At 36.3% G+C, this 7,829-nt stretch overlaps 1 non-coding gene across 1 annotated transcript; it reads right to left on the bottom strand.

The window, feature by feature from the left end:
* Positions 1-6,325: 6,325 nt before the first annotated feature.
* Positions 6,326-6,431, bottom strand: LOC139879286 (small nucleolar RNA R71). The gene has a single exon (XR_011770136.1). It is a non-coding gene; the product is annotated as a small nucleolar RNA R71 (small nucleolar RNA).
* Positions 6,432-7,829: the final 1,398 nt, after the last annotated feature.

Raw genomic sequence — 7,829 nt, 5'->3', positions numbered from 1 at the left:
AAGGTGATCATCCAACCTCAAGAAATCTTTGTTTCTTACAGTAGGTTATCATTCTAATACAAGGTAATAATTATATTCAAACTTTGGTTCAATTTCTATAACTATAATAATCTTATTTCAAGTGATGATCTTACTTGAACTTGTTTTCGTGTCATGATTTTGCTTCAAGAACTTCGAGCCATCCAAGGATCCATTGAAGCTAGATCCATTTTTCTATTTTCCAGTAGGTTTATCCAAGGAACTTAAGGTAGTAATGATGTTCATAACATCATTCGATTCATACATATAAAGCTATCTTATTCGAAGGTTTAAACTTGTAATCACTAGAACATAGTTTAGTTAATTCTAAACTTGTTCGCAAACAAAAGTTAATCCTTCTAACTTGACTTTTAAAATCAACTAAACACATGTTCTATATCTATATGATATGCTAACTTAATGATTTAAAACCTGAAAACACGAAAAACACCGTAAAACCGGATTTACGCCGTCGTAGTAACACCGCGGGCTGTTTTGGGTTAGTTAATTAAAAACTATGATAAACTTTGATTTAAAAGTTGTTATTCTGAGAAAATGATTTTTATTATGAACATGAAACTATATCCAAAAATTATGGTTAAACTCAAAGTGGAAGTATGTTTTCTAAAATGGTCATCTAGACGTCGTTCTTTCGACTGAAATGACTACCTTTACAAAAACGACTTGTAACTTATTTTTCCGACTATAAACCTATACTTTTTCTGTTTAGATTCATAAAATAGAGTTCAATATGAAACCATAGCAATTTGATTCACTCAAAACGGATTTAAAATGAAGAAGTTATGGGTAAAACAAGATTGGATAATTTTTCTCATTTTAGCTACGTGAAAATTGGTAACAAATCTATTCCAACCATAACTTAATCAACTTGTATTGTATATTATGTAATCTTGAGATACCATAGACACGTATACAATGTTTTGACCTATCATGTCGACACATCTATATATATTTCGGAACAACCATAGACACTCTATATGTGAATGTTGGAGTTAGCTATACAGGGTTGAGGTTGATTCCAAAATATATATAGTTTGAGTTGTGATCAATACTGAGATACGTATACACTGGGTCGTGGATTGATTCAAGATAATATTTATCGATTTATTTCTGTACATCTAACTGTGGACAACTAGTTGTAGGTTACTAACGAGGACAGCTGACTTAATAAACTTAAAACATCAAAATATATTAAAAGTGTTGTAAATATATTTTGAACATACTTTGATATATATGTATATATTGTTATAGGTTCGTGAATCAACCAGTGGCCAAGTCTTACTTCCCGACGAAGTAAAAATCTGTGAAAGTGAGTTATAGTCCCACTTTTAAAATCTAATATTTTTGGGATGAGAATACATGCAGGTTTTATAAATGATTTATAAAATAGACACAAGTACGTGAAACTACATTCTATGGTTGAATTATCGAAATCGAATATGCCCCTTTTTATTAAGTCTGGTAATCTAAGAATTAGGGAACAGACACCCTAATTGACGCGAATCCTAAAGATAGATCTATTGGGCCTAACAAACCCCATCCAAATTACCAGATGCTTTAGTACTTCGAAATTTATATCATATCCGAAGGGTGTCCCGGAATGATGGGGATATTCTTATATATGCATCTTGTTAATGTCGGTTACCAGGTGTTCACCATATGAATAATTTTTATCTCTATGTATGGGATGTGTATTGAAATATGAAATCTTGTGGTCTATTGTTACGATTTGATATATATAGGTTAAACCTATAACTCACCAACATTTTTGTTGACGTTTAAAGCATGTTTATTCTCAGGTGAATATTAAGAGCTTCAGCTGTTGCATACTAAAATAAGGACAAGATTTGGAGTCCATGTTTGTATGATATTGTGTAAAAATTGCATTCAAGAAACTGATTTCGATGTAACATATTTGTATTATAAACCATTATGTAATGGTCGTGTGTAAACAGGATATTTTAGATTATCATTATTTGATAATCTACGTAAAGCTTTTTAAACCTTTATTTATGAAATAAAGGTTATGGTTTGTTTTAAAAATGAATGCAGTCTTTGAAAAACGTCTCATATAGAGGTCAAAACCTCGCAACGAAATCAATTAATATGGAACGTTTTTAATCAATAAGAACGGGACATTTCAATTTGATAATCACTTGAAATGGATTTGCAAGATTGGAAGTAAGCTAGTAAATTTGAAAGTGTTCTTGATGTGTTCTTGAGTTGTTGTTTTGTAAGTTGGTTTATGTATGGATTTATGAGCTAGATTGATGTAGATTTTGATGAAGATGATGAAGTACACTTAGATCAATGAGAGAGAACTTGAGAGAGAGTATTTTGATGCATTAAAATTGAAATGAGAATGTGTCTGTGGTTGGTGATCTTCACGTGAATTAGAGGAGTCCATATAGGCTCCATTAGTTTGTTGTTTTGCTAGATATTTCATGCTAGTTGCCAAATGATGGTTCTCACATATTTAGGTGACTCATTAAGGCTGCTAAGAGCTGGTCATTGAAGTATATATACCAATAGTATATACATTTAGAAGTTGTGTATTGTACGAGTACGAATACGAATTGAATACGAGTAAATAGTGTTTATTGTAGTAAATAGTGTTACTGTAGAAAATAGTATTTTATTGTAGCAAATGGTATTTTATTGTAGCAATAGTATTTTACTGTAGCAAATAGTATTTTTACTGTAGCAAAGCAAAAATTTACTGTAGCAAATAGTGTTTTACTGTAACAAATAGTGTTTTACTGTAGCAAATAGTGTTTTACTTGTACATATTTGATTTAATTGTATTTCTTCTTATATATATATATATATATATATATATATATATATATATATATATATATATATATATATATATATATATATATATATATATATATATATATATATATAAACTTACATCATAAAAAAAATAAAACGATTATATAATTATCACAAGTTATGACATTCGTGAATCATCAGGCAAACTGGGTGGTCAATTGTCTACATAAACTCATTTCAATTAATTAAGTCTTAACAAGTTCGATTGCTTAACATGTTGGAAACATTTAATCATGTAAATATAGTTTTCATTTAATATATAAACATGGAAAAGTTCGGGTCACTACAGTAGTGACCTTGTATTCATTACACTGGTCCTAAACATCCCTGTCATAAGACATGTCACTGGGTAATGCGTTAGGCTTGAAGATTCTGAATAGAAAGCAACGTCCCTTACCCCCGATACCCGTGCAGTCTGACTATATGCATACACATTCAGACGGCTCATCCAATTGAGCGACTCGGTTGGGTGACGTATTACCATTCCACAAAGGTCTAAACTTTCTTAAGCATAATAGAATACAGTGTTTGCATAATTTGAGAGACTTGATATGTTTCGATGCTTTCGTTAATGATTGGGTTTAAAAGATAGTTAGACCATTAAAAGAGTTTAACCATAAAGAACACCATGGCTGATATTGGCTAAAAAGTCACGTTTTCACCCCAGTATTAAGGCCCAAAAACAAGAAAGTTCCAAACTTTATCGGCAAAAGACCCGCTTCGTCGGTTAGAATTGAAGATCAAGTGATTACGAAGATGGTGCAAAAAGTGTCAAGAGAATCGAAGCTAAAACGGAGATTCTAGAGCGAAAACGGTAAAAGAAAAGAAATCAAGTTACGATCCAGCGAATCAGCAAGCCAAACGGCCTGCCATATGCCCAAATCAAACGGGCATGGTAAACGGGCTGGTCTGGCAAACGGCCCCTGCAAACGGCCTACCAAACGGCCTGTCAGACGTTTGTAGGCAAAAATCAAGCTTATTTAAAGGGTCTTTGTCATTCATTCCAACACACACTTCAATTCACTTCTTTCTCTCTCTTGTACAATATTAGCCATACTTTCAAGGTCTTCGACTCCGTGTGGGAAATCCAGTACCCAGAGAAGAACGCCGAAGATTGTATTAGGAGCGGTCTGGAGTTTGAAGTTGTTACTTTTGTATTCAGAACTCGTTTAATCTACTGTTACTTTTATCCTTTATCTTTATATAATGTCTTCTATCCTTATGTTTTGCGATGTTATTGCCATGATTAACAAGTAGTTATCTTTAGTGTATGCTATGATGTAATCAGTTATAATGCCAAAATAATATTATGGTTTGTGTATGTTGTCGAGATGATTTCCGATTATTCTTTAAACTCAATCGCTTTTCCATTTAATATAACACTATCTGTGTCACCCCTTGGTAAGAGAAGTCTATCGGATACAACGCAAGATTGACTGAGGTACACCGGTTGTAGTAAGTCTATCAAGCTCTGGATTCAGACTGAGGACTCTTTCATAGTGAAACATCTAACTTGACCCTTAGTACATTGTCGGTCCGAGACCATGCAAGTGTAGTCACCAAGCATATAAAATTCATACGTGCATGCTGAAGCACAACGGTTGTAGTAAGCTGTACCTCTGCTAAGTAAGGCCATGGAACCAGGTCAGTGCTGATTAGTACACTGCATCATAACGCGGTCTCAAGCATTGCACCCCGCTTGAGGGATTCTTGGTTAATTAAGGAACTGTTTGTTTAAACACATAAAGGATTGGACCGTTAGGATAATCGAACGTGTTCATGGAAGTCAACTTGACTTGGTCATGGTGTTCTTTATGGTTGAACTCTTTTTAAGGGCCTAACTATCTTTTAAACCCAATCATTAACGAAAGCATTGAAACACATCACGTCTCTCGGATATGGTAAACCATGCATTCTATTATGCTTAAGAAAGTTTAGACCTTTGTGGAATGTTAATAAGTCACCCAACCGAGTCGCTCAATTGGATGAGCCGTCTGAACGTGTATGCCTGTAGTCAGACTGCACGGGCGTCGGGGGTAAGGGACATTGCTGTCTATTCAGAATCTTCAAGCCTACCACATTACCCAGTGACATGTCTTACGACAGGGGTGTTTAGGACCAGTGTAATGAATATAAGGTCCCTACCTATTCATGAGCCAGCATTCCATAATCCTGACAGAATAAGTGATGAACTCATAGTATGCACTTGCTTTAACCTTATCTGAATTACGAATTTTATTGCATTTACTTTATCTGTCTTATAAATTAAAAAAACCCAAAAATTAGGTAACCACTACTCCTCTTTATAATTATCTTAGGCTTTAAATATAGGTTCGATTCTACTAATATCTTAAAAATACGACTCTAGGTCATACTTCCCTTACTCATAATAAGGAGTAGTACGATTTAGGCCCCGTTAAATATAAATTTAAAATAGTACCTCCCTTTTGGTGACTGATTCTGACGTGTTGCGACTTAACGACACCGCACGATTAAAACCGTCCGTTTCGGTCATATCAAGAGGGAGGGTAGTTTTTGGCGCCGCTGCCAGGGAACTGGTATCAGACAATACTGCTTTTATCAAACTCATTCACAAGCATTTAGTGGTGTCTAAGAAATACAATTATACACGGACTTCCTTGTTGGATTTTCCAAACAGTCTCCAATTATCTTGGAACTAAAAGGATCCTGCCTCTCCGTAGTCGGCCTGGCCACTTGGTTTGTTGAATAGTTCGTACAAAGCTCTGTTATCAAAATACCAGGGAATTAGTAGCAAGAACCAAAAACATATCTAAACTTAGGATAATTAGATTACCTTATAATTAGAATAGATTACCTTAGACTACTTTAGATTAAGACTACCTTAGACTACTCTAGATTACTTTAGATTACCATAGATTGCTTAGATTAAAATTAGGAACTTAGCTTATCTCTTTAAAATCTAAGAAGAAGAAAAAAGGCATACCCAGTGTATGACCCAAACTCGGTCTAGACCAGGGCCGTTGTTGTTCGTACCTGATCCAGACGCAATAATCTCTAAAGCACGCAAGGAAGAACAAATCAGAAATCAAATGGCATTACGCGTTACTTTAGTTGAAAACACCAAACCCTCGGTTGAAGGCCGAGGAGGACCGATCAGATTCCCAGAGATTCAAGGACACTCGTTCGAGTTAAAACATCACATCATACAACTCATCCAAAATGGCTGTCAATTTCATGGACTACCGAATGACGATCCTAATTCTCACCTTGATAAATTCATCTCTTTCAAACTCCTACAAACAGCCAGGGATAGGACAAGATATAGTCCGGCTATACTTGTTCCCCTATTCTCTCACTCATCATGCACAAACATGGTTTGAAGGACTAGAAAAAGATTCCATCACGTCATGGACGGAGATGGCTACTAAATTCCTAACAAAATATTTCCCTCCTTCTAAACAAACCAAACTCAAGAATGACATCATTAACTTTAAACAAAGTTATGATGAATCTCTTTACACTGCATGGGAGCGATTCAAAACCCTGCTGAAGAAATGCCCTAATCACCAGTTAGAACGGTCAGCCCAAATCTGCACCTTCTACAATGGTCTTACGGTAAATCATAGGACGACGATCGATGCCGCAGCTCAAGGAAATTTGATGAACCAAACCGCATATGAAGCATGGGAATTGCTCGAGAACATGACAATGCATCATCATGACTGGAACAGTAGAGAAACAACTTCATCATCTGCCCCACTCTCTGCACTTAACTATCAAACGGAGGCCATCAAATCCCTCATGGATAAGATGGAATCTCTCACCAAACAACTCGGAGAATTGAAGACGCAACCGCTGTAGATTAACCAGGCTCAGGCCTGTGTTAATTATACCAACCCGCAACCCACTGAAGAATATCAAGTTGAGTACGAGAACCCTGACGGTTCGGTCTGTTACATTCAATACCCAGCTCGTCAATCAAATCCCGGATTCAATCAACAACCTAGGGTTAACCAATTCCAAAGAAACAACCAGGCTTTTCGTTATCGCTACCCACCTTATCCACCCCAACAATCTCAATTGACCTACGATCAACCACTTCCACTCACTGATCTGCCAGCTGAGGAAAATTCCCCAACCACCCGAATTACAAAAGTAACCAACCCCACTCTCAGAGCTGATGATCAGTTGACTCAGTTCATTCAAGGACAACAACAGTTAAATCAGAGAACTGCATTCAGACAAGACCAGACGGAGATACTAATGAGAAACCAATTGGCTCTGCTCAAAAGTCTAGAGACGCAGCTCGGACAATTATCACAACGCCTTGAAACCCTGCCACAAGGAAGGTTACATAGTAATACTATCCAAAATCCCCACATAGAGGAAGCTAAGCAAATGGATTCAGTAATTCCAGAGGAAGAACCACGGAGAAGGTCAGTTAGGCTCAAGAACAAATCGACATATACTCAGAAGCTGCCCACTGCAACTCCAGTTCATGTACCCTACCCTGGAAGGCTACAGGAAGAACCATCCAAGCTTGATTCATTCAAACTAGATGGAAGATTCCTGGACACCATGTCCAAAGTCCCCAATCAAAAAAGATACATCTGAAGGCTTCTTTCTACAAAGGAGAGGACACCAGATTCTAACAAAATTCCACTTGGTGAAGAATGCTCGGCATTACTCAGAAACTCTCTACCGTTAAAGCTAGGAGATACGGGCCGATTCATTTTCCCGTGTTCGATCTACCAATCTGGAACCATTCATGTGCTAGCAGATTTAGGAGCGAGTATCAACCTAATCCCATACTCTCTCTACAATATATTAGAGTTAGGAGACTTGTCACCAACTAAAATGACAATCTAACTTGCCGATCACACAATTCGATATCCTAAGGGCATAGTTGAGAACGTCCTGGTAAAAGTTGACAAATTCTTGTATCCTACGGATTTCGTCGTGATGGACAT

The sequence above is a fragment of the Rutidosis leptorrhynchoides genome, chromosome 11 (genome assembly GCF_046630445.1).
Source record: "Rutidosis leptorrhynchoides isolate AG116_Rl617_1_P2 chromosome 11, CSIRO_AGI_Rlap_v1, whole genome shotgun sequence".
Taxonomy (NCBI): domain Eukaryota; kingdom Viridiplantae; phylum Streptophyta; class Magnoliopsida; order Asterales; family Asteraceae; genus Rutidosis; species Rutidosis leptorrhynchoides.
The sequence above is the reverse complement of the archived record's forward strand: the minus strand, read 5'-3'. Positions and strand labels throughout refer to the sequence as shown.